The sequence below is a fragment of the Pipistrellus kuhlii genome, unplaced genomic scaffold (assembly GCF_014108245.1).
Source record: "Pipistrellus kuhlii isolate mPipKuh1 unplaced genomic scaffold, mPipKuh1.p scaffold_m20_p_6, whole genome shotgun sequence".
In the NCBI taxonomy this organism is placed as follows: Eukaryota; Metazoa; Chordata; class Mammalia; order Chiroptera; family Vespertilionidae; genus Pipistrellus; species Pipistrellus kuhlii.
The window spans coordinates 33109333-33135947 of record NW_023425562.1 but is presented as its reverse complement, the minus strand read 5'-3'; the positions used below and the strand labels follow the sequence as shown (position 1 = coordinate 33135947).

General features: G+C 41.9%; 1 long non-coding RNA gene across 1 annotated transcript; it reads right to left on the bottom strand.

Moving 5' to 3' along the window:
- Nucleotides 1-1723: 1723 nt before the first annotated feature.
- On the bottom strand, nt 1724-26615 carry LOC118707382. Its single transcript, XR_004984251.1, has 3 exons — nt 26513-26615; nt 14970-14976; nt 1724-1735 (listed from the first exon to the last, which is right to left on the bottom strand). It is a non-coding gene; the product is annotated as an uncharacterized LOC118707382 (long non-coding RNA).

The window sequence follows — 26615 nt, the reverse complement described above, 5'->3', positions numbered from 1 at the left end:
AATAGCATATAATGCTTCAGTAATATGGGCTAGTTGGGAGCATTTAAATCTTTCTTTTCTTTTTAAAAAAATATATTTTATTGATTTTTTTTTTACAGAGAGGAAGAGAGAGGGATAGAGAGTTAGAAACATCTATGAGAGAGAGACATCGACCAGCTGCCTCTTGCACACCCCCTACTGGAGATGTGCCCACAACCAAGGTACATGCCCTTGACCGAATTGAACCTGGGACCTTTCGATCCGCAGGCTGATGCTCTATCTAGAGCATCAGCGGCATTTAAATCTTTCAATATAGACTGTCAGATAAAACAAATTTCTTGTTATAGAGAAATCTTCAGAATAGCATTTGTTATAATAGTAGGTGTGCTCCATAAAATCATGTGTTAATGTAAGTGTTTTCTAGCTTCCTGGGAAGCAAGCTCTGGGAAGGAGCCAAACCGGCCAGAGTAGACCTCCCTCTCAGCAGCTGGGGAAATGAACACCTCAGCTGTATGTATCACAGCATCCATTACAATAGATTTTAGTTTTCATTTGGAAAGAAAACTTGCCTGCTTTTCTTCAGCTGTAGGGCTTTTGCAAAAGGCAGAACAAAATCGTGGTTAAAAGCAGGGCTTTGCAGTTGGTTTGAGTCCTGTGCTCAGTGACCTTGCATGAGTTACCTAGTTTCCTTTGTCAATTTTTTTGACTAGAAATGGAAATAATGCTACCTATTTGTAAGGATAGCTGTGGGAAAAGAATAACACGATGTGTGAAAGCACTTAGCACAAGGCCCGATGCTTGGTAAACACTTAATAAATGGTTGCTATTGTTACCGTTCTAGGAGTTTTTATAAAACACAAATTTTGGGTATGAGAATTTCCCACCGGGAGCACTGTAGAGTTGAATGACAGTTTTGGGCAACAGAATATAAAAAAGAGCTGTGCTCCAATCCTCACGGATAAGGCCTTTCACTTCTCCTAGTCTTGCCCTCGCTCTGGCAGAAGGCCCCAGAATTGGGACAGATTGAAAAAGCCAACAGGAACAAGGCCTCTGCTGTTCCTGGATCCAGAGGGAAGAGAAGCTACTCTGTGAGCTCCTGATCATTTTGCTCAGGAGGAAATGCTCCCAGGAAATTACAAGAGGCTTTGCTCACTTATGTTTAGGCTATTGATGTAACCTGTAGAGATTTCTGGAAATGCTTCCTACGCAGACATACCCTCCTCTTCTAATCACATTTCTGTAATCTTGATGGTACGCAGCATGAGCATAACTCTTTACCACTTTCAAGCACTCCACAAATATTAACTAATTAACCTATAATAATAAAAGGGCAATATGCTAATTAGACTGAATATCCTTCTGGACGTCATTCCGTACATCCTTCTGGATGAAGCCAGGGCTGGAGCCAAGACTGGGTCCCCAGTGCCTGCCAGTGGCGGCCGGAGCGAAGCAGCCCAGATTCCAGGTGCCAGAGGGGAGCCGATGCTGGCAGCCGGGGAAGGAAGGCCTGCTCTTGCATGAATTTTTGTGCATCAGGCCTCTAGTTTATTTCATAAAAGAATAGGTTTTTCTGGGTCAATTTTGGCAGCCCAAGTCTCTAGTCTCAATAACAGTCATAGAGCCAAGGACACACTTCATTAACGTTATCAACACACTTTCCCAAGTTTAAGTTCCAGACAAGCTACCAAACCCAACCCACCATGACTGACATCCCAGTTGAGGGCTTCCTGCCATTGCTTTTGTGATGTTTTTAGACCTCTTTACCTGCTAATTTCGTGTAAGAGGTTATTGTACAAAGCAGAGTCTCCCAGACTTGGGTTTTATAAACCAGTATAGTAAAAAAAATAAATTTCTAAGAGAGGACACATAACAGCCCCTACTATGTTTTGTCACCACCATTTCAATCCCCCACTCATTGGCTATGCTCATATGCATGCATACAAGTCCGTTGGTTGATCTTTACCCCCTCACTCTTCCCAACCCATCCCCCCACCCGCCTTCCCTCATAGGTTAGACAGTTTTCAATGCTTCTATGACTCTGGTTCTATTTTTGTTCATCAGTTTATGTTATTCATTATATTCCACAAATGCGTGAGATAATGTGATATTTATCTTTCTCTGACTGGCTTTTTTTACTTAGCATAATGCAAATGATAAGAATTCCTTCTTTTGCTGAAACCAGTTTAGCTCAGTGGATAGTGTCGGCCTGCGGCCTGAAGGGTCCCAGGTTTGATTCCGGTCAAGGGCATGTACCTTGGTTGCGGGCTCATCCCCAGTGAGGGGTGTGCAAGAGGCAGCTGATTGATGATTCTCTCTCATCAATGTTTCTAACTCTCTGTACCTCTCTCTTCCTCTCTGTAAAAAAAAATTTTAATTTTATATATATATATATATATATATATATATATATATATATATGAAAAGAAAAAAGAATTACCGAAGCGTAGTATTCCATTGTGTAGATGTACCACAGTTTTCTAATAGACTATCTGCTGATGGGCACTTAGGCTGTTTCCAAATCTTAGCTATTGTAAATTGTGCTGCCATGAATGTAGGGGTGCATATATTCTTTCTGATTGGTGTTTCTGATTTCTTGGGGTATATTCCTAGAAGTGGGATCACTGGATCAAATGGGAATTCCATTTTTAATTTTCTGAGGAAACTCCATACTGTTTTCCATAGTGGCTGCACCAGTCTGCATTCCCACCAGCAGTGCACAAGAGTTCCTTTTTCTCCGCATCCTCGCCAGCACTTGTTGTTTGTTGATTTGTTGATGATAACCATTCTGACAGGTGTGAGATGGTACCTCACTGTTGTTTTGATTTGCATCTCTTGGATGGTTAGTGACTTTGAGCATGTTTTCATATGTCCCTTGTCCTTCTGTATGTCCTCTTTCAAAAAGTGTCTATTTAGGTTCTTTGTCCATTTTTTTGATTGGGTTGTTTATCTTCCTTTTGTTGAGTTGTATAAGTTCCCTGTAAATTTTGGAGATTAAACCCTTATCAGAGATAACTGTTGTCAAATATGTTCTTCCATGCAGTGGGCTTTCTTGTTGTTTTGTTGATGATTTCTTTTTATTTTGATGTAGTCCCATTTGTTCTAAACAGCATTTTAAAAAAAAAGATCTATGTCATTACATATTTTGTTATTATTATTTTAAAGTGTCCCATGGCCAGTATGTGTAACTGAGTTTAAAGGTCTGGTAAATCTTTGATCAATAAGAATAGAGGCTTTTTTATGCAATTTCTTCACCTGTCTGAACATTTGATAGGGGCAGGGCTTTGAAAATGATCTCTGATTGGGTTATATATGCATTTGGGTTTTGAACGATGCTGTTATGCAAATATTTTTCCTGAATATGGCACGTGCTTAACTGAAAACAGAATATTTTTAAAAAAATATATTTTATTGATTTTGTACAGAGAGGAAGGGAGAGAGATAGAGAGTTATCGATAGAAACATCGATGAGAGAGAGTCATCGATCAGCTGCCTCTTGCACACCCCCTACCCTACTGGGGATATGCCCACAACCAAGGCACATGGCCCCGACCGGAATCGAACCGGGGACCCTTCAGTCCCCAAGCCGATGCTCTATCCATTGAGCCAAACCGGTCTCGGCTGAAAACAGAATTCTTGAGACAATATATTCATATGGATTGTCTTCATCTTAAAACAATAACTGTGGTCTGCATCCTGCATTTTTCTTAGGGAATATAGTGGATTCATTTTTCAATGAGGAAGTTTCATACGGCTTTAAAGGATTTTTTCCCCATTAAAAATGTATTGCATTGTTTTCTAGCACAAACGTGGCTAGAACATAGTAATACTAATATCTGGCATTAGAAAAATTAACTAGATATCATGGTATCTTCAGCCTGTTATTTCAAATAGAGGTGTTATTTATGGAGACACTGACAAATTGAGAGTATTAAAAAAAAATGTGAGCTGTCATTTGCAGTGTTATTTCTTTTAAATCTAGTGAAGCTTCCTGTCTGCTGACAATGCCCAGGCTGTCTCCTGTGTCACACAACCCCCAAGAGGAGTCTGTTCTACCCTCTGCTGTCCTCACTTTGCTTAGTGCTAAACTACGCTTGGACACATTTTCCCAGGCTGAGATGTGAATTCAACCTCTTACTGATTTCACCATAGACCCCGATCTTTGGGTATGTTTGTGTATGGGAGGTAATTAGGAAATCACAAATTACATAGCTTTTTTTTAAAAAAAAATTTTTTTTATTGATTTTTTACAGAGAGGAGGAGAGAGGGATAAAGAGTTAGAAACATTGATGAGAGAGAAACATCGATCACAGCTGCCTCTTGCACAGCCCCTACTGGGGATGTGCCCGCAACCAAGGTACATGCCCTTGACCAGAATCGAACCTGGGACCTTTCAGTCTGCAGGCCGATGCTCTATCCACTGAGCCAAACCAGTTTCGGCTACATAGCTTTTCTTATCCTCAGTTTTATCATCTGTAAAATGGGAATAAATATATATACTTCCTACGCTGGAGATTAGGTGAGGTAATGTATATAAGCACCTACACAGTCAGTGCTCAGCACATAGTTTCTTTTGCACATCACTTTATTTCTATAATCTGGCATTCTAATTGGAGACAGGATCACAGCTCTAAGAAATTTGTTTTCCACGTGGTTAAACTAACCTTCAGCTCAATGTTAGTTTGAAGAATGTGACTAGCTGGCTCTCTGTGGCTCTGCCACTGAGAGGACCTGGGACCAGTGGCCTTGCATGCTAGAATGAAGATGGCCCAGCAGGAAGATGGGGTTGTAAAAATGTCCACACCTAAGTCACCCTAATTTCATGTATAGACCGCTCAAGCAATCCGGGGCTTGTAGAAACCTCCTCTTTAAGAAAGACTTCCATGTTCAGTCCACCCTGAAGGGACATTAATCTTCCTTGCTGCTATGAAGTGGAACACAGTGTTGAGTGGGAGTAGACCAAAGAAAATCAGAGCAGGAAAACACTATTCTTATCAAAGTATAGGTGTAGTTAGGATCTCGCATCCCAGTTCTGCCACCTGCCCAGACACCCACCCCTGCTCCTCACCCTCCTTCACTGTGTGTTCTTGCTGAGCCACAGAAAAAGTCCTGAAAATGCTAAAGCAGATAAGAGAAATCACATTTTTTTTCTATTTAAAAAACAAAACAAAAAACTTCAGGCCAACCTTTGAGAATGCTTTTAAGTATGTGAAATAATTGAGAGCACTTTGAAACTCCTTTTGGTATTCTATGAAAAAATGATTAAAAGGCAAACTTTTCCTCATAGGTGACCAATTATCAATAGATATAGTATTTATATTTATTTTTGAACCCACACTGGCCATTAGTACACAACAAAATATGATATTAAGCCCACATGCCAAACCCACACCCAATGTTTGGAAAGCTCTGGCTGAAAATGGAGCAACCTTAGAAGCTGGGTCCCAGCAGGATAATACCCAGCACAGCATGAACTCCAGCCAGTCAACGAATAAAGACTTAAAATCCTGACTGGCTTGGGGCCAAGGTTCTTCGAGAGTATTCAAGGATGGGAGTAATCTTGGATTTTTAATAATTCCTCAAACAGAAACACAGCTTTCACCATTCCACCGGACATTGGGGAGCACACTGAGTGGCCTGTGAAGTCAGCCAGGGTGCACTTGGTGTCAGAAATCTTACAGTGTTGGCTTGCTGGTCGCCCTGGTGCCATGGGTGGCTGGCACTAGCAAATACGATGACAGTGAGGAGTAAAAGTAAAAGTGAGGGGAAAAATATAACAGCTAGGCAGAATCTGTCTACTTTGACATTGTCAGGCACCACTTGGTGTTTTATTTGACTTCTTATTCCCCCTTTTGGGTGTGACTGATGGGAAATGGCTTTATCTGGTGTTGGTTTTAGCATAGGTACTTATTCAGTGGCTTGTGTGTATCATCTCCTCTAGTCCATACAGAAACTTAGTGAAGAAAGCGATTGTCTTCCCATTTTACTAACGTGAACGTTGAAATTAGGAAGGCCACATAACCTTCCAAATATTATAAGGCCAGTAAGTAATGGGCATGGATGGAACCAAGGAAATCTGAATCCAAAGTTTGCCATGAACCATCACAGAAGCTCATAATTCAGCTTTTCTTTATTGCTAACTGGTGGTCAGTTTTGCAGGGAGGGGACAGAGACTGGGGTGGGAGGTATCTGTGTAGTGACTGGCACTCACTTGTTCTTTCAATATGGATGTACTGGGCATCATCTCTGTACTTGGTACTGTGGGTGTCTACTGTTAGGCTACTGAAACTTTCAGGCTCTGGTTCTTCCAGACACTCATTGTCTTTAGAATAGTCAAACATTCTAGATGTTTATACTTAAGTGCTTGCAGCTTAGTACATTGACAGACTGTTTAGGTAGCCAAGGAAGGTATTGGAGAACAGACATGGCATTTAAGGTGCCAGGTCTTGGAGGAATATGCTGGTGGCTGGAAATGGAAAATGGTCTGGATGATCTGACAGAGTTCAGGGCAGAAGTGGTGGGTGACAGGTGATGGAAATCCATTGAAATGATGACAACAGTGGGTGGCATCTGGGAGGGTTGAGTAGCCAAAAGCCAAGCCCAGCCTTAGCCTGCAATTCTGGGACTAGACCTTAGTTTATAGGAAGCCTTAAAAGACAGGGGAACACAAATAGTAGGTAATTGAGCATTATTCCAGCTTGAAACTTCAGCCTAGAGATCTCAAAATTCCTTTTGAATAGTAAAAGAATTGGCCAAGCATCAGCATAAGGGGTTAGCTATGGAAATGAGACCTCTAGGGGTAGTGTGCTGCTATCGATAGGTTGTCATTATGTTATAAATGGAGAACAAAATGACTTATCAAAATAAGTATTTCTGTTGGGCAAAATCCACCAGGAGGTGAAGTTCAATCTTAAAAATGAAAATGTTGCAAAAGGAAAAACCCCAAAGTCTTTGTTTTTATTATTTTTGAAAGGAATAGCAATGCCCCGGTGAGGCCTGGCGATAATTAAGTGTGTGTGTAGGAGGATGTAAGGAACTGGGAAAGCTCCTAGGAAGCTTTTCCTTAAACGATAGACTCCAAGCCATTGGAAAGTGAGAAAAAGAACAATGACTTTGATTTAATAATCATCATCTTTTAAAGCATATCCAACGAATACAGAAAATTCAGTTATTTTAAGAGATTTAAAATTATTTCGACTGATTTGGATGCTGTGGATTTCATTATGTGGCTTAGGGCAAATGACTATGCGAGAGCCCTGGTGGTAGCTCTCGAAAAGACAGTAAATCACTGCGAATGGATGAGTGCTACTAAGCTCTTTGGCTCACCATTAGAATTATGTCACCAAGTGCTTTCCCCTCCCTCCTGGTGGGGTTGCTCCCTTCGCTTGTTATTCAGAATCCTTGCAGGAGAGAGCTTAGATCAAGCACTTCTGTTGTGGAGAAGATTCTATCGATAGCACTTTTTGCTTGTTTTTATTTCATTCTCTCCCTCTCCCCCCAAGGAGATGGCCACACAGAGAGGGAATTATACTTTTAATTTGTAGAAGAACATTGCTATCTGGATGAAAGATTATATTTTGAAAGCTCAATAAGTGAGCTTTATTTCCAACTTTGCTTGTGATTCACTCTCTCTGAAATGCCTTTTCTCTGGAACAATTAATCTCCACCTGTGTCACAGTAGTGTTATGAAAATGAATTACAAAATGCTTGCAGTACACTTTGAACTTTTTTTTTTTTAGAAATAGAAAATATTACTTTTGTGTGAAAATGATAAAACTTAGTATATGAGTATACATTTTTATGGCACTAGAACATGATAAATGAAAAATGAAATATAAAAACTTAAATGATAATATATGTTGACATAGATTCTCATAGTATCCCAAAAAGAAATTTCAAAATTAAGACCAAAATGATATATTTCTATATAGCATTTAAAAATTCTTAAGGGCTTTCAGTCAAGATGGTGGAGTAAGTAAACACTTTACTTGCCTCCTACGATTACCACATCAAAATTATAACTAAATTATAGAACAACCATTGTTGAGAGCCTGAAGTTGAGCTGAACAGAAGTCCCATAACCAAGATATAAACACAAACAAACAAACAAACAAACAAAAGCAAGAAATCAAGGCTGATAGGAAGGGCAGAATAGGTTGGCCCCATACCCACGTGTGACATTTAAAACTCAAGATGGATATTTTGGCTGCAGAGGTACCCCCTGAGGAGGGAGGGTTCCCATCACCACACCAGACTCCCCAGCCCAGGGTTCCAGTGCTGGAAAGGGGAGTCCCTCTAACTCCTGGCTGTGGCCCAGTGAGATGGAGTGCTGCAGGAGTCACAGGCGTTCCTCTTAAAGGGCCTGCACACAAACTTCTTTGGACTCACTCATTCTCAGCTCTCTTTAGCTTGGGTCCTAAGAGGCTTGTTGGTTAGAGAAACAGCTATGATACTTAAGTGTGACCCCTCAAGGCTAGAGTATGGAGTGTCACCTTATACCTTTGTTATGGTTTTGACTTTTTAGTTAAAGAAAGAAAGTGCTCTTTGGCTGTCTCTTTGCCAGAGGCACCGGGGACAAGGCTCTGTGGTACAGGCCCCAGTTACCTGCTGCTGCTCGGGGTCCTGTCATTTTGTCTTTGTGTTATGTCTTGTCAGGGCACCAGGGATGCCACCAAAATGGTTCCATTTGACGATGGCATTGCTTGGCTCTCCTGGGCTGTGCGGTGGTTGTTTTGAAGAGAATGAGAATTTTCTCCCTTCTGAATGAACACTGCTTCTCCATTGAGAAAGTGATCAACATTTAAAATCTCTCTTGGGGAAGGACCTAGGAAGAAAACATTTTTTCTCTGCAGTTTTCTGACTTATCCACCAGGAAGTCACAATGATGTAAATTGTGGGAGACACTCAGACATATCACTCCCAGTCCCTATTTTGGAGAGACATTTTCTATCTGTCAGTGTTGTGTTACTCCTGTTTTTTATTTTTTATTTTTTATTTCAATGTATCAGGTAAGTCATGGTTTGCATAAGAATACTGCCACTTATCTCATGTAGAGACCTTAGTGAAAATGAGTCATGTTATTTTTGGAAATAATTTAGATTCTTTATCCAAGGGAGATAAGTATTAAATCAGTTTTCTCTAAACATAATATATATCTATTAAAGCCAAGCAGCATATATCCTAGAAAGAGTGCAAAGGAAAAAGCAATCAAGGTTTTAAAGTTCTTCATATGTATTAACTTGCACAATCTTCACAAACATGGGTTTCACTATTGCTATTTCCATTTTACAGACAAGGATGCTGAGGCACAGAGAGATTGAGTAATGTGCTTAAGGTCACACAGCTAATAAATGTTTGAAATGGTTTTATTTATTTATTTATTTATTTATTTATTTATTTATTATAAATCTTCATTGTTCATATTATTACAGATGTTCCTCTCCCCCCGCTTCTGTTGCTCCCCTCCACCAGATTCCAACCCCACCCTCTGCCCTTTCCCCACCCATCATTGTCCTCATCCATAGGTGCACAGTTTATGTTCAGTCTCTTCCCACACCCCCATTCCTTTTCCCCCCGAGAATTGTCAGTTCACTCCCCTTCCATACCTCTGATTCTATTATATTCAACAGTTAATATTGTTCATCAGATTTTTTAAAAAATTTTTTTGGTTTTTAGATTCACTTGTTGATAGTTACATATTTGTTGTTCATAGTTTTTATCTTTATTTACTTTCTCTTCCAAAATTCATATTTCAGCAATTCATATAATTCTGGTTTGGTGGTGATGAACTTTTTTTTAAATTTTTTATTGGTGAAGCTCTTTATCGGGTCTTCAATTCTGAGTGATAGCTTTGCTGGGTAGATTATTTTTGGCTGTAGGTTCTTACTATTCATCACCTTGAATATTTCTTGCCATTCCCGTCTGGCCTGAATGGTTTCTGTTGAGAAATCAGCTAACAATCGTATAGGTGCTCCTTTATAGGTAACTACCTGCTTTGCTCTTGCTGCTTTTAATATTCTCTCTTTGTCTTTTGCTCTTGGAATTTTAATTATGATTTGTCTTGTTGTGGTCTTCTTTGGATTCCTTTTGTTTGGAATTCTGTGCACTTCCTGGACTTGTAAGTCTAATTCTTTCACCAGGTGGGGGAAGTTTTCTGTTACTATTTCTTTCAGTATGTTTTCGATATCTTGCTTTCTGTCATCTTCTGGGACCCCCATAATTCTGATGTTGGTTTGCTTGAAGTTGTTCCAGAGTTTTCTTACATTATCTTCAACTTTTTGGATTCTCTTGCCTTCTTGCTTCTGTGGAGGAGTGTCTTCTGGCTCTTTATGTTTCAAATCTTTGACTTGATTCTTGTGATCTTCCATTCTGTTTTTAGGACTCTGTATATTTTTTATTTCAGACAATGTATTTTTTATTTCTTGTTGATCCCTTATTATTTCTAGTTGATCCCTTTTCATATCCTCATAGGTCTCGTTTATTTTACTGGCTATTTCTAAGAGATTCTTGAACAACCTTATAAGTGTGGTTTTGAACTCTATATCCAGTCACTTTTTGTCCTCCATTTCTTTTGTTTGTGATCTATTTCCTTGTCTCAGCATTTTCGCATAGCCTTAAAAGTCTCTGTGTTCTGCCTGGATGGGGCGGAGTTTCAGGGTGGATCCTACAGCCTTGGCTTCCGTCAGCCACCCCCTATGCGGCTCCTGAGTCTCAGTGTTCCTCAGGGTCCTTCAGTACTCGCTGCAAGCACCTCTTAGAGTGAGGTGCCCTCGAGTTTCACCTGCTACCAAACATTCTAGTCTCTCCCGCAATGAGCCCGGAACTGGGGTTCAGTTTAGTTGGAAGTGGGATTGGAAGTGGGGTTCAGAGCAGTCTGGAGCTTTTGTCTCCTTCCCGCCAGGGCAATCCCGTGGCACAGCCAACCGTCCCTTCTCTGCAGGCAATGTGCATACCTTCGGGGGCTCTGCCTTTCGCCGCTCCCCCGGGTTTCTGCCTTACAGCCCAGTTTCCCTCTATATGAGCCTGGGTCCCCGGGGTCTGGCCTAGAACTGGGGTTTAGAGCAGTCAGAACTGGGGCTCAGCACAGTCTGGAGCTTTTATCTCCTTCCCGGTAGGGCAATCTGGCAGCAGAGTCAACAGTCCGTCCTCTGCACGCAATGTGCACGACTCCGGGGCTCTGCCTTTTGCCGCTCTCCTCAGATTCCGCCTCACAGCCCAGGCTCCCTCTGTTTGAGTTTGAGTCCCCAGGGTCTGGCCTAGAACTGGGGTTCAGCGCTGTCAGGTCTGGGGTTCAGAACAATCCGGAGCTTTTATCTCCTTCCCGCTAGGGAATGCCAGCCAGACACTCAGCCGCTCCTCCTCTCTGGCTCCGTCCTCTCCCCTCCACTCTTCCTTCTGGTTTTCACTTTGCTTCTCGTTGTAGAATTTCCAGTCAGTCGACTTTCCTGTAGTTCTGGGTAATGTCCATTTTATATTTTAGTTGTATTTTATTGAAATGTTGTGTGTGGCTGAGGTTAGGTGTTTACCTGTGCAGCCATCTTGGATCCCTCCTGGAATGGTTTTTAAATGTAGGTAGTCTGGCTCAAGGGCCTGGACTCTGAATTATAGGTTACTATTTGTAGTACTTTTCTTAAATGAGTTTAAATCATATATGTTTCTATAAACACTTCTTTTTGTTGGTATTGAGGGGACAAATCATCTCTGACCCTTTTGCTTCCTTACTTAGTACCAATCACTCTCACTCTCACTTCCACCACCACCAGTCACCACCACCACCACCACCACACGTCTATTGAGCCAGACATTTAACTGCAGGATAGAGTGCTCAACACAGGGAAACAAAAGGGTCCATGATACATAGCCTTTGCCTTCAAGTAGCTTAAACTCCAGTTAAGAAATATGACCTATAGAAGATAAATATAATTCCAGATAGTCTGTGCTATGTCCCAAATGAATAATACAGACAATAAATATTTTGGAGTAGTTAAAGCGTTTTTAAAATGTGGACAAATAGCCCTAACTGGTTTGGTTCAGTGGATAGATCGTCGGCCCACGGACTGAAGGTTTGATTCCCGCTAAGGGCATGTACCTTGGTTGCAGGCACATCCATTAGGAGGTCTGCAGGAGGTAGCTGATCAATGTTTCTCGCTCATCAATGTTTCTCTCTGTCCCTCTCCCTTCCTCTGTAAAAAAAATCAATAAAATTTATTTTTAAAAAAGTGGACAAATGTCTGGATTTGAAGTGCATGAGATGAGGCACATCCCCTGTAGACTGTCAATTCTGGAGGATGAGCCAATATCTTAGTCATCTTGGAGAAATACAGCTCCTGGTGCAGAACAGGCCCACGTCTATTCTGTGAAGTGCCTTGGATCTTTGCTCTGTTAACTTGCATCTTCTATATGGACAAGTCTGCCACGAAGTCTGTGCCCGGTTTACTCATCTTCCTACCTTTGCTGTGTTACTGAGGAAGGGTAATGAGATGGTCTTGGGAATGCTGGTGACAGATTTCCTGACTCCCAGGACTGGGTGCCCTCACTGAGTGTCCAGGGTACTTCTAGGAGTCCAGGAAGGGAAGATAGCTGCAGCTGGTTCCAGTGGTTTTTTGAAGTGCTTTGTAGGTGTTTAGAGAGGAGCACACTATTCAGGATTTTGATTTGGAAACCAAAATATGGCTTATTTGAGTGTGAAGCCTCCGGTGACAGATTTCTTTCTGAGAGCCTTGTGTTGGCAGTTGCTGAGTTAGCTGGGTGTCAGAGGGCCCTGGAAATGTAAACTGGGATGAGCCCAGACTCACATTCAAAACAAGCCATTGTAAGTCAGCTGCCAGTTCTTCACACTTCCTCAGGCTGAGCAAAGCATTCCGCTGAAAAGTTGGACCACAAAAAATTCCCCACGAATCCCAACTGGTTCATAATTTGTATATGCGACTGGAGCCAAGAGCGTTTCATGTTCTCTTACAGTCTGCTCCCCAGGCTCTTGCAGATGTTTTTCTTTCTCTCACATTGTTGAAGCGATGACACCCACCTCCTTTTACTGCCTGAGATCTGATTCTCACAGCCCCCAAGGGAGTCTGCAGTCGTGATTACGGACAGAAAACAGACTCACCGCCTTTTCACGCTCCTGACACTAGGTGGGAAGACAGTGGGAAAAGGAGGAACGCTTTCTCTTTGGGGGCCGGCACCATGGACTTCAGCCTCTCACTATGTTCCATGGTCAGGTTCACAAAGAGGCTGGAGCAGTAGCATGTGGGATATTCTGGAAAGAAAGCCACCCAAAGGGCATTAACTCTCATGTTTCTGGTGTAGTGTACAACCTAATTTCTGACATTCCTGTTAATGTTCTTGGCAGACTTGCTATCTTTCTGTCTCCTCTGTTGATTGAGTTGTAGATGAGAGATATGAATGGAAAGGAATAGGAATCACTCTGACCCTTGGAAAACAGGACTTCTACTGCCAAATTGCATCTAAACAGTGCAGTTTTTTTTTTTTCTTCTAGAAAGAACCATTGCAGAACAGTCAAACAGTAGGGCTGTGGAGCCCAAGAGGTGTGGTTTGCATCCCACTTCCACTTATTAACAGTATCTCTCTGCCTCCGTTTCCTTATGTATAAAATGGGGATAGTAGTGAAATGGTAAAACTTTAGTAAGAATTACTGGTAAAACTTTAGTAAGAATTCTATAGTACAGATAAGCATTTAAAGAACTCAGTATGGTGTCTGGCATGTCGTGAGCATTGAGTATTATTACCTGGTGATAGTACTGAGCTCAGAAGATTTAATTAGAAGTTAGAAAGTAGATCACAGTGTTCTTATATTTATCTCCCTTAGGAGGGTCTGAACAGACCAACGTAAGAAGAACCAACGTGGTGGCTGCTGGAAAGTCACCACTTGGTCTTCTTGCTCCAGCCATTCCCTTGGAATTTTCTTAGCCTCTCTCTTTGGCCCAGCATCAGACTACCACCCTGCCTGCAGCCTTTAGGAAAGAACACACCTGTAACTCATCAGAACAATAGGGGAAGCAGTCAGATGCAGAGAAGGATTGACAAACTCTGGGACACTGCCACAAGAAGCTCCTTCCTCCCTCTTGAAATCCTGAAATAAAGAGAAAAGAAGGATTTTTGAGTCTGTGGCCTGCAGTCTTCTAGAAGGGTGGAGATTGGCCCTAGAGTCCTTTCACTTCTGACGCAAATTGCCATGGAGTGGTTGTCATGCTTTGCATATACACTGCAGGATGATAGTGGATTAATTTGGAGCGGTGTTTGGCCTTACCTATGTCCACACACTGGCCAACGTCAGGTCTAATTCTAAGTATGCATGGACTCATCAGCTTAATTTCACTGCCTCTGATGCATAGGCAGAAGCTTCGGGCTCTTCTGCCATTCTAAGATTAGCATCAATCAAGGAGACCTTGATATGTTGGCAGACTGTGACGGAAGTCACAATCATGGAACACCTTGGTGGTTTCTAGCATTTATTAGTTGAAAAGGAATGAAATGATAGCTGATTGAATAAGTGAAGTAGGTAAGTATTGGAATCATAGTCGTCTTCCTGAGAAATGGAGACTCCTGTGGCTGACCACGTGTGGAAGCATTACATTCTGTCAGTGTAACAAGACCTCAAGAACATTTCAGTAACTGTAATTTTTCCTTCAGTTTATGGCTTTAGTTTTTCCATTTATCATATATATGACTAATGCAAGTTACTTTAATTCTCTCAGCTTCAGTTTCCTAATCTGTAGAATGGGAATAATAATACCGAATGCTTTTGGTAAAGCAATGTATAAAATATGCTTAGCACAGGGTTGGCACTGAAAACATTTTTAGTTTCCATTTTTGCATATTCTATGAGATGCTCCTGAGTAGAGGCCATTTTCTCATATTTGATTTATGCTTATGTTGGGCAGTGGGGTACATGGTCTCCTTCCTCCCTAGTGACACTTTTAGACTATACCTCCCTTCTCCTTTTAGAGAAACTCCTGGTTCTTTGAGGCTCAAACCATTCAGCTATATAAATGGTTTCTCCCCTTCATCTCTGTTGTCATTTACTTACTCTTTGTTGAGTAAATCCTTTTGGTATTTACTACTCTTTTTTACTGAAGAATCATGTCTGTCAATCTTTCTGTCCATTTCAACTTCCATCTTCATCCTACACAGCTTAAATATCTACAGTTAAATTAATCCAATATTCCAAACTTTCAAACTTTCAGCAGTCCTCTCCCATTCCTACATTCTGAAAGATGTCACCAAAGACTTCCACATCTGCACAAAATCTAAACCCCACCCCACCCCTCCCTGAGAACCACTTTTTATATCTTCTCTGCTAACTAGTTCCTGTCCTTTCTGCTCCTCCTGAATGTGGGCCTTTTTGTTTCTCTCTCCCCAGCAATACCTCTTGTATTCACTTTCCTTTTATCCAGCTTAGTCTTCATTATCACCATTCACTTGTTGCAAATAGCATCATGTTTCTTTCTTTTTCTGTCCTGCCCACCTGACAACACTCCAGCTCTGGATAAATACAGCCATCATCCTTCTCTAGGCCCACTCCTGAATGACTTGGCTTTGTTGGAAAATATCATACAACTTGGTAGATGAAAACACTATGAATTCACCATTACCAAACATAATTGGTTTCTTCCCACTGCATGCCAAATCTATTATTCCTTTGTCTAGTAAAATCACTTCTACTTTCTTCAAGGACTATTTCATACCTTTTCTATTCTCTTTAAAACTCCACACTGTCCCTCAGTCTCAGAAGATGACCTTGCCTCATATGATCCATACCACAGACTATGTCTGCACTCTCTTCTCACAAGTTATGGTGGAGGACATGTCCCTCCTCTTATCCAAGGCTATTTTCTCCATATGTGGTTTGAATCCCATTCCTTCCGGCCTTTTCCATCTATCTCAATCTATTTGTTCAGCATTAAGACATGCTGTAGTATTCCCACCAGAAATAACTGAATGACAGCAACAACAACAAATATGGTGATGATGAGCAATAACAATAACTACCACCCTTTGACCCTGCTCTCTCGTGCATTAGTGTACTTATGCAGCCTTAAGCCCTGTAGAATCATGCCCTGTGCATTTCCTCAAATCTGTCTTTCAACCCACTGCAGCCTGGCTTCTGACTTCACATTTTCACTGTATTAGGACTTCCTAATGTTACTTGCATTAAATCCAAGGGACTCAGTTTAGTTCCCATTTTACATTATTCACAGCAACATGCAACATTCCTTTATTGAAATGCTTGCTTCTCTTGACATCACTGGCACCCAGCCTCTCTTGGTTTCCACCCACCTCATGGCTTATCCCTCCTAATCTCTTGACTGACCTTGAAATGCTGAATCCTCTTCTCCTCATTTTCTGTGGGCAATCTCAACCACTCCTGTGACTTAATAACCATTTGTATATGCATATGACTTCCCAATTTATAGCTTCATCTCTGACTTCTCCTGAGCTCTAGGCATTTATATGTAACTGTATTATATACACATCCACTTGAACCAACCAAAATTAAAGTCTTGATCTTTTCCCACTGCTCTTTCCTCCCAATCTGCTCTTCTTCTGGTATATTCCATTTAGTGGATAGTACCAATATATAGTCTATTGTCCAGGCCACAGCTAATTGGATTGAAAGTTTGTAAATTGTACTTTAAAAATACATATCAAATCCATCCCCACATCCTGGGGTAAGGAGCATCATCTCTTGTAAGGATTATTGCAATAGCTTTTTAAAAGTATCCTCAAGCCTTTTTTACTTTTCTGATTTATTTAATATACAGTCATTAAAATGATTTTTTAGAAGCAAAGATTTGATCAAGTCAATGTTTCCCATTGCATTTAGGATGAACTATGAAGTAAATAACACAGCCAGTGAGATTCTGCCCAGTTTGGTTCCTGCCAACGTTTGCCACTCTTCCATTTGCTTATGACATTCCAGCTATTGAGGTCTTTTCCGGTTCTCAGAATGCCTCGAGCCCTCTCTTGTCGCATATACTTCCCACATGCTGTTTCCTATGCCTGGAACTCTTTTTAAAAAAATGTATTTTTATTGATTTCAGAGAGGAAGGAAGAGGGAGAGACAGAAACATCAATGATGAGAGAGAATACTGATCGGCTGCCTCCTGTATACCCTCACTGGGGATCGAGATCACAACCCAGGAATGTGTCTCCTGATCAGAATTGAACCCGGGACCCTTCTGTTTGCAGGCTGATGCTCTATCCACTGAGCTAAACAAGCCAGGGCCCCTACTATTTTTTAAAAAACTTTATTTTTATTGTTGACTCTATTATAGATGTCCCCATTTCCGCCCCCTTTGCCCACCTCCACCCAAGCCTCGTTCCTCTTTCCCTCTGGCCATCACCTTCCTGTTGTCTGTGTCTCTGGGTTATGCATTCATGTTTTTTGGCTAATCTTTTTACTCTCTTTCATCCAGTGCCCCCCAACCTGATATAAGTGACCCTCTGATAGCTATTAGTCTGTCCCATGTTTCCATGCCTCTTGCTCTATTTTGTTCATCAGTTTATTTTGTGCTTTGGAGAATTCCGTCACACACCTCAGTCTCAGAAATTAGGTTCCTATGGTTTAACTACTCTCTTATAACATTTTGTACTTTTCCATCATAGCACTTATCACACTTTAGTTATGTGATTATTTATCTGTCTCCCTGCTGGCCCGTGAATTCTAGGAAGGCAAAGACTATTCTCTTTTCCCACCAGAATCATCAGCACCTGGCACATGGTACGGGCCTAATAATATATCCTGAATCAACAAATGACTCATAAGAAACCCTGTATCAATTAAAGGAGATTATGTCAGGATGTGTTTGTTCATTCATTATTTTTTCATTCAACAAGTACCTAGTATTTTTAAATCCAAAGGAAGAAATCTCTCTTTAACTTTCCCTTCACTGTTTCATATGTCAGTATTCTTTAATAAGTTTCATGTATCTACTCAGGAACCCAGTCCCTGGCAGTGGTCACATTTGCCATATCTACCTATCTCACTGGATATGTCATGTTCTGGGAGAGCATTTTTTAAATGCCTGTTCCTAAATATCTTGACTCTTCTTCTTCTTTTTTTTCTTTGGGTATACAATTTTATTTATATTCTTTTTTTTACATTGTTATTTATTTATTTATTGATTGATTGATTATGGTCTCACATAATTGTCCTTATTCCCCCATTCCCATCCCAAACCCCTCCCTAGATAAGCCCTCCCCTCCCCCCGCCCCAACCCTCGTTGTCCATGACTCTTCTTAATTCTGCCACAGACAATCTGGATTCATCTGTCAAAGGTGAGATCAGGTGTGTGCGGAGGGTTGCTTATATCATCTGTGCTAGGCTTTCATAGACTTTTTCTCCTTTAATTCTCACAACAATCTCTGAAGGGGATTTTGCTATTTCTACTTCATAGGTGAGAAAATCGAGTCTCAGGGAATTAATCTGTTGCACATCACAAAGATGAAAAGGCTTTCTTTTTGTTCTCATATGGTGCTTGCATTTTCAAAATCACGAATTATTAAAAAACAAAAACAAAAACGAGCACAGCCAAATGTTGAATTATGCCTGCTAAGTCTTTCAGAGTTCTTAAGTACACATTTTTAGGGATCCTATTTCCTAAGAATAAGATGCTAGTGATCCAGAAATCCTGCAAATGATCCATAATGTAGCTGTGCTGTGTGCTTGGGGGTTGGGGGTGGGGGAATTGCACTCTGAAACAAGTCAGGAGAAAATATGGTACCACCCTTCTAGACAGACATCTGTTCAAATATAAATTTCCTGTCTATTGAGGCTTCTGCTCTATCGAAGTAAAGGTCTCGATAGGGCTGAACAAGTCAATCATTATAAACCTTGTTAGTGTGACAGCCCCCTGTGTATTGTTTAACTGGAAATGAAACACAAATACACCAAACCCCCGCCGTATCTGCTTCACGGTGCATAAATCTACCTCGCATCTTGTCACTTGAAATTTGATGGCAATCTACCAAATGGCAGAAGAGACTTCATCCTCGAAGGGCTATGCAAATGAGTCCAGGCTCCAAACAATAAGGCGAAAGGACACAGCCTGTCCTTTGCTCCCCTCCCCCCATATCCTTCCCAGAAAGCATCCCCTAGGGTAATTTCTTGGTGGCAACCGGTGAATTATCCAAATACAAATGACCAGCGTTCATTCAGGCCGCATGCAGCTCTGGCTTCAGATGTTCTAAATAGGATTGAAGCATTCTTCCTGCTTTCCCCTGGCCAAGCTGTATTATTGCTTGCAGCAAAATCGTCTCAAACCCTTATTAAACTGTTTTAATTTTTTAATTGCTTTCCTCAGCTTTTTTTTTTTTTTTTTTTTTTTTAAATTTAAATCTCAGAGGTGAGGGATAATCTGCTCTCAGTTACACTAAAATAAAGATGCTCATCTCACTCCCCCGGCAGGTCCCCCCCCTCCCTTAATTTATCACACATCCGTGACACAGCAAAGCCTGCAGTTTGGAAAGCTCTAAATCGGTCTGCTGCTGCTCATGATTCTGGACTGGGTTTAAATTACTTTACCACCAGTCATATTTTCTTTGTTTGTGTTTAAGTTTAGGACATTTCTCTATCCAGCTCTACTGGGAAGATTTATTCACATATTGTTAGAGTGCAACTGGAAGTCTCAAGATACCTTCCATTCCAGCTGCTAGTCTCGAGCAGATTAAATTATTCAAAACAAGCGGTTGGTTGTCAGAATTAGCCCTTTTGGGTCACAGCCAAACCTTGTCAGGGCTGCCCCCACAGGCAGGCTCAGGTGTGGGGAGGCTGGGACAAGCCAGTGGGGGTCCACTAGCAGCAGTTCATGGGAGGGGCAAGCTGGCTGAAGTCTGGGAAGCTTGGCCTTTTGAGAGCATTATGAGTACAAGCCAAGATGAGCGAGCAGAGCAGCAAAGGCTGCAGAATGAAGCAAGAGTTAGGCATGGAGAATCTACTACCCATAAAGCCACAGTCTATACCTCCTCAATTCTTTAAGCAGCGTCTAGGGAAGCTGTGAGCGCCTTAGAAGGCTATATGGATGTGACAGCCTCTTATATATTCAATGATTTTCTTGGAACATTTAATGACATTTGTTTCCCTTTTCAATTATAACTCCCCTTTATCATTAAATACAGTGATCCTCTTTTATGATTTAGTTTTCTACCTTTGGTCATTGGTGGTCTGAAAATATCACACGGAACATTCCAGAAAAAAAAATTCATAGGTTTTAAATTGCGTGGGATTCTGAGTAGTGTGATAAAATCTCCCCACTCCTGGGCCATCCTATCCTGGACATGATACCCCATTGTCCCATGTCTCCACACTGAAGATGCTCCTTGCCCGTTAGTCACATAGTAGCTGCCATCTTGGTTATCAGATCAACTGTGGTTGTGGTCAGGTAACCTTTATTTTACTTAAGACTGGCCCCAAAGTGCAAAGTAGTGATGCTGGCAATGCAGATATACCAAAGAGGAGCCATAGGTGTTTCCATTAAGTGGAGAGTTATGAATGTATGTATATACATGAGAAAACATAGTATGGCTAAGAAACACAGCACTTGATACTATCCCTGGATTCAGGGCATCCACTTGGGAGTTTCAGAACATATTCCCACAAATAAAGGAGGACTATGGCACCTCATTTTTAAGAAGAGGAAGAATTTATTGAATTTTATAACAATTTATTCTTATTCTTCCCTAAGAAGATATCAATGTAACTTTTGAGGGGATAAAACATAGAACACCATATTTCATACAATGATTTAATTATATTTAAAATGCATTCTTTTGATAATCTCTTGAAATATCCAAGCAATGAATAAAAACATTCTTGAACCATTTTAGGTTAGATGTACCTATGTTAAAAGCAGTGGGCTCTGTCTCTTTGATGAAGGGAGTAAATAGCCCTTCCACTTACAGGGCTTTCTGGCATTTTCCTTATAGGTGGTCTAGGTCACTGGTGTGAGAACTCAGTGTTCCTATATGTCCTACAAATAGTGTAGGCTACAAAAGAAAAAGAAGACATGCTTTCTGTCCATTGGAATGTTCACCTTTAGCTGGGAAGGCAGAATATATGCCCAGGAGGAACATTTATTTATTTTATTTATTTTAAAAATATATTTTATTGATTTTTTACAGAGAGGAAGGGAGAGAGATAGAGAGCTAGAAACATCAATGAGAGAGAAACATCGACCAGCTGCCTCTTGCACACCCCCCACCGGGGATGTGCCCGCAACTAACATACATGCCCCTGAACAGAATTGAACCTGGGACCCTTCAGTCCGCAGACAGACGCTCTATCACTGAGCCAAACCGGTTTCGGCCCATGAGGAGCATTTAAAGACAAATCCACAAAAAAGGTGTTCAATAGCATCTATAATTTAGCATAGAACAATTATAGCTCTTATTTTCAAGTGGTTATTATGTACCAGAAACTTTACAAAACATTCTATAGGAGTATTACTATCTCTGTTTTACAGATGAGGAAGCTGAGGCTCAGAGAGGTCATATGAGCAACCCAGGAACACCCACCTAATAAATGATGAACTCAACTGAGGAATCTAGCTGGGGCGGACTGCAATGCCTGCCTTCTTGCCCACAATTACATCTCCATAGGCAGTAACAGTGTCTGTCTCCTCCAGCACTTTGGACAATGTTGGCATGTAGTAAGTTCTCAAGGATGACTGACCACTGCTAAAGCACACAAAATAACTATCCTGTTCTGAAGCTGTAAGCTTGCCATTGAACTAAATCTGTTTTCTCTGAAGTAGCCTTTATGTGTTTGGATGCAAGACTTTTTTTTGTCTTCATAAAGCATGTAGTTCTGCTTTCTCTGTTGAGCTTTTTCATCTGCCTCTGCTTTTAACAAGCCATGAGGCTGACTATAGGCTTAGGGAGGGCAGTGCAGGCTGGAGTACCCCAGCTTTGTAGACCCACCAATGCCTGGCTCTGCAGAAAACCAGGAGCTTGGCTGTAGCTCGGGTAGGGGTGCCATTCTCTGGAGAACTGACCTCCTCAGAGGTTCTGGCATGCTAGGAGAGAACGGACAGGCCCCTTTCCCTGAGCCAGAGTTTGTTCCGCTTGGGCTTCCTAAGTGCAGGCTGGGAAATGCGACTTATTATCCCTCATTAGAAGATCACTGTAATTTACAGGCCTTAGAATGAAGTTATGTGCTTGATGCACTTTTGAACTCATTACTGAGTAGATTGAATCATATCGAAATGCTGTTCCTGTAGCAGGTGTACTGCTGACTGGGAGCTCAGTCAGGGCCTTAGGTATGAAATGTCAGTCTGGCAATATTATTCCCTCTTCTTCTGTTGTTGCATTTCTTCCACACTTTGAAGCAGCTGTTCATATTTGTTTATAGAGTCCTTGGGGCTCACATCCAAAACCATGCTTAACTTCATGAAATTGCCATTTGTAAGGACACATTTTTTTTTTTTTGCCACTGCTAAAAATGAATGATCTTACATTTGTGACACCCACCAGCCAATCAGGAGTGATTATGCAAATTATCCCAACAAAGATGGTGGGTTAATTTGCATATGCAGGTGCCAAGTGGCTGAGGGCAAGGCAGGATGCTTGCATTGTCACCATGGCGATGATGCAGGTGTTCCATACCACCCCAGTCACTTTGGCCTCTGGGCAGCATGGGAAGGCAGAAAGGCAGCTCTGGGCCAGAGCGAAAAGGCTGCTCCCGTCCTAGTGAAGGCGGTGCCAGCAGCCAGGGGAAGGAAGGCCCATTCTTGCCTGAATATTCGTGCATCGAGCCTCTATTATGTAAGAAAATAGAACAGCTTAGGGTGGGAGAGATTGTGACTTTTTTGCCCCTTTCATTTGCTGCAGGTGATTAGAGGACATGGACTCCACTTACAGGGAGAAATGGCCTTGGACACTTGTGAGCTTGTGTAGTCTCTACTGATTAGCTGGACTTTCAATGTGGACTTTAAACTTAACCTCTGGTAAGAAGAAATCAGGAGCAGAAAATTACAAGAGTAACAAGGTGGAGCATACTGTTGCCACTGCTGGTGGCTGGCAGGGTGTATTGGTCAGCTACCGCTGACTGGATGCCTTAGACAACAGAAATTGATTGCCCCCAGTTCTGGAGAGCAGAAGTCTGATATGAAGGTATCATCATGGTTGGTTCCTTCTGAGGGCTGTGGTAGAGAATCTGTTTATACCTCTCTCCTGGCTTCTGGTGGCTTGTTAGCAATCTTTGGTGTTTGTTGACTTCTGCTGCATCACTCTGCCAACATAGCCACATGGCATTCTCCATGTGGATATATGTGTCTGTGCACAAATTTCCAAATTTTATAAGATACCAGTCATGATGAAACTGGTTTGGCTCAGTGGATAGAGCGTCAGTCTGCGGACTGAAGGATCCCAGGTTCGATTCCGGTCAAGGGCATGAACATTGGTTGTGGGCACATCCCCAGTGGGGGTGTGTGCAGGAGGCAGCTGGTCGATGTTTCTCTCTCATCGTCTATCCCTCTTCCTTCCTCTATGTGGTTAATCAATAAAATATATTAAAAAAAATACCAGTAATATTGTATTAGAAGCCCACCTTTGTGTCCTCATTTTAACTTGATTACTTCTGTAAAGATCTGTCTCCAAATAAAGTCACATTCTGACATACTGGGCTTAAGATTCCAACATAGCTTTTTTGGAAGGGTATAATTCAACCACATGAGATGATGTAATTCATGATGCATGAGCAGGTTGCCCAATAAGCCATTATTGGTATTTTTCTAAATAACTTCTCTAACAGTTGATGAAATCCAACATAGAATATGTGAAGTTCATTCCTCTATCAGGGACAGGTTGGCTTTTATCCACAGTAAGCTTTCAGTGACAATGTTGGCATTTGCTGGATTAGCATAGCATCATGTGCAAAGATATGCTTAATAAATGCTGTATTAATTAATTAATTAATTAATTAATAATTGAGTGCCTGCTTTGCATAAGGCACTGGGGAGTACATCACTTGTTATGGAATTTTAAAAAAAATATATTTTATTGATTTTGTACAGAGAGGAAGGGAGAGAGCTAGAGAGCCAGAAACATCGATGAGAGAGAGTCATCGATCAGCCGCCTCTTGCACACCCCCTACCGGGGATATGCCCACAACCAAGGTACATGCCCTTGACCGGAATCGAACTCAGGACCTTTCAGTCCCCAAGCCGACGCTCTATCCATTGAGCCAAACCAGTCTCGGCTGTTATGGAATTTGTAAGAGTTGGAAGAATCTCAAATGCAACTATCTTTTCATTTTGAAAAAAATTCTTATTCATTCATTTAGTAAACATTTATTGAGCACACATTTATGTACTAAGCATGTGCTAAATAATAGGGACACAAAGAAGATGGAAGAAACTTCGTAGTGAACAGTGGGGTACTCAGGCAGTGTTTGCCTGAGGAATTTATCCTAAAGACACATTATCAAGGCCCACGAAGCCTCACGTGAGAAAGTCTATTCTGAGGAAAAGCGGTGTCTGAGACTCATTTGGCCTCTAACTCTTGCTAGGTTTGAGTTCTCACACAGAGGGCAGGGAGTCACAAATAAGACTTAGAATAATTTTTACCAACATTTCAGTGATGAACACCAGAAATACTGCCTCTGTAAAGCAAATGACAATGAATAATTCAGGTCTTTTCATTTTTGGAGCTGACTGGATAAAGCCCAAAGCAAATGCTGAGGCTTGAGCAGAGGGTTGGGCCAGCAGGAAGCTATAACCGGATTGAAGCATTGGGCAAGAACATTGGTGTTGTCCTCTCGGGTGGCTTCCAGAGATAATCTGTGTGATAGTGTCACTGAACACTGTGGTGCTGTCAACAGCTTTCATGGAAGGGATGCAACAGCCACAGAAAGCACCATTTCTTAATCTAGGCAGGTTCAAAAGAGAGGGGAAATGATGGAAAATATAGGGTGACAGCCAGGGCTATCTGGGTGCCCTAGGGGGTTCCTGAGTTAGAAGGAATTTAAAGGGATTGGAGGATCCCCAAAGAGTATGTAGGGACAAGAGCTAAAGAACTACTAGTTTTTAATTTTATTTTAATCTTTATTGTTGAGATTATTGCAGATGTCCCTCTCCCCCTCCAATTGTCCTCCTCCATCCCATAATTGCCCTGCCCCAGGCCTTCACCACCCTGTTGTCTGTGTCCATAGGTAATGCTACTGGTAGAGTAGTCTTGTGTAGTGCGTGTTCTGTAGGCTCAGTGGCTCAGGATCCCCAGTCGCCTGAGCTGGGGTGCACCCCTTTGTGGACTGTGTGCACAATCTTGATGTAGTTGAGACTTGATTGCTGTTGGTGTCACTAGGAGGAATTGGCTGTGAGGACCAGCTGCGACTATAGTAGGAGAGCTGCTGTGCAGGAGACATTCCTATGCAGCAGGACTTGTTTGAGTGGGGCTTTGGTGCTCACTAAGTCTGTCCCTTGAGTGTGATGCTTGTGGGTGTGTAGAGTTGTAATCTGGTACGGTCTCACACTGACCACTGGGTACACTAGCTCTTGGGTCTCCAGGGAGATGCAAAGTCAGCCATTGCTTGGGGCTACCCAACAGTAGCTACAGAGAGATCTGCAGATTCCTCCTCTTTTTGTTGGGTTTAGAAGTGCCCAGAAGAGGCTCAGCTATGAAGCAAGGCAGCTGATGCTGGTGCTGGGTCTTGGGCCTTTTACTAGTATTGATAGACTTTGCACTCCCTAACTTAGCTGCAGCTTGTTTTGAGAGATTTTTACTCTGAATAAGGACAGGTAATTCACATGCAAAAGCCACTGCACACAGTTTGAGCAGCAGGGGTAGGGTGGGGGGATGAGGAGGTGAGGGGGTGGGGTGGGATGGGGAGTGGGGGCGTTTAAATGAGATGAGGCAGGGTCTCAGGGAATCACCAGGGTGGAGCAAACAGAAACGGCTGCCAGTTAGCCCTGTGGCAGGTTGGAAAGGTCCCATCATAGGAACAATGATTCCTCTGAGAACTTCCATCTGGGAGAAAGCCACCCCAGTGTTCCTGCCCCAATGCCAGACAATCCAGTGTTTCTTTATATGTGTCTGTGTCCCCCAGAGCCTTGCTCTCATGCTGGAGGTCAGAGGAAGCAGGCTCTTGTAAGTTCAGTTTATAGTGTTGGCCTTTTAGGGGGAACAGCTGGGTCTCCAATGACCTCTGTGTGACTGATCCCCAATCTGCACTGTTTTTCACAGCCTGTAGTTCTTATTGTCCATACAGACTTCTTTTCCAGCTCTGGAACCCTGGGCTGGGGGTCTGGTGTGGGGCTGGGACCTTTTGCTCTTCTGGGTGGCCTCTGCAGATACAATCTCCCTCCCGATTAAAAAAGCTACACGTTCTGTGCCTTGCACCTTCTACCGGTCACAGTGTGCTTTCTTCTTTACTTTTCTGGCTGGAGGACTTCCATCCAGCCAGCTTTCCAGTGGTTCTGGATGATGTTTGTTTTATAGTTTGGTTGCATTTTTTTTTTTCCTGCAAAAAGCTTTATTGTTTCATTTGGTCCAATGAATGGGAGAGGACTTCAAGGTGGTTAACACGTTAAGTGCCCAGTCAGTCACCGGTGTCTGACGCTATACTTTCCATCCAGAAGACAAAACAGGCTGGGCGCTTAATGTGTTAAAAGAATGACTAGAGTTTC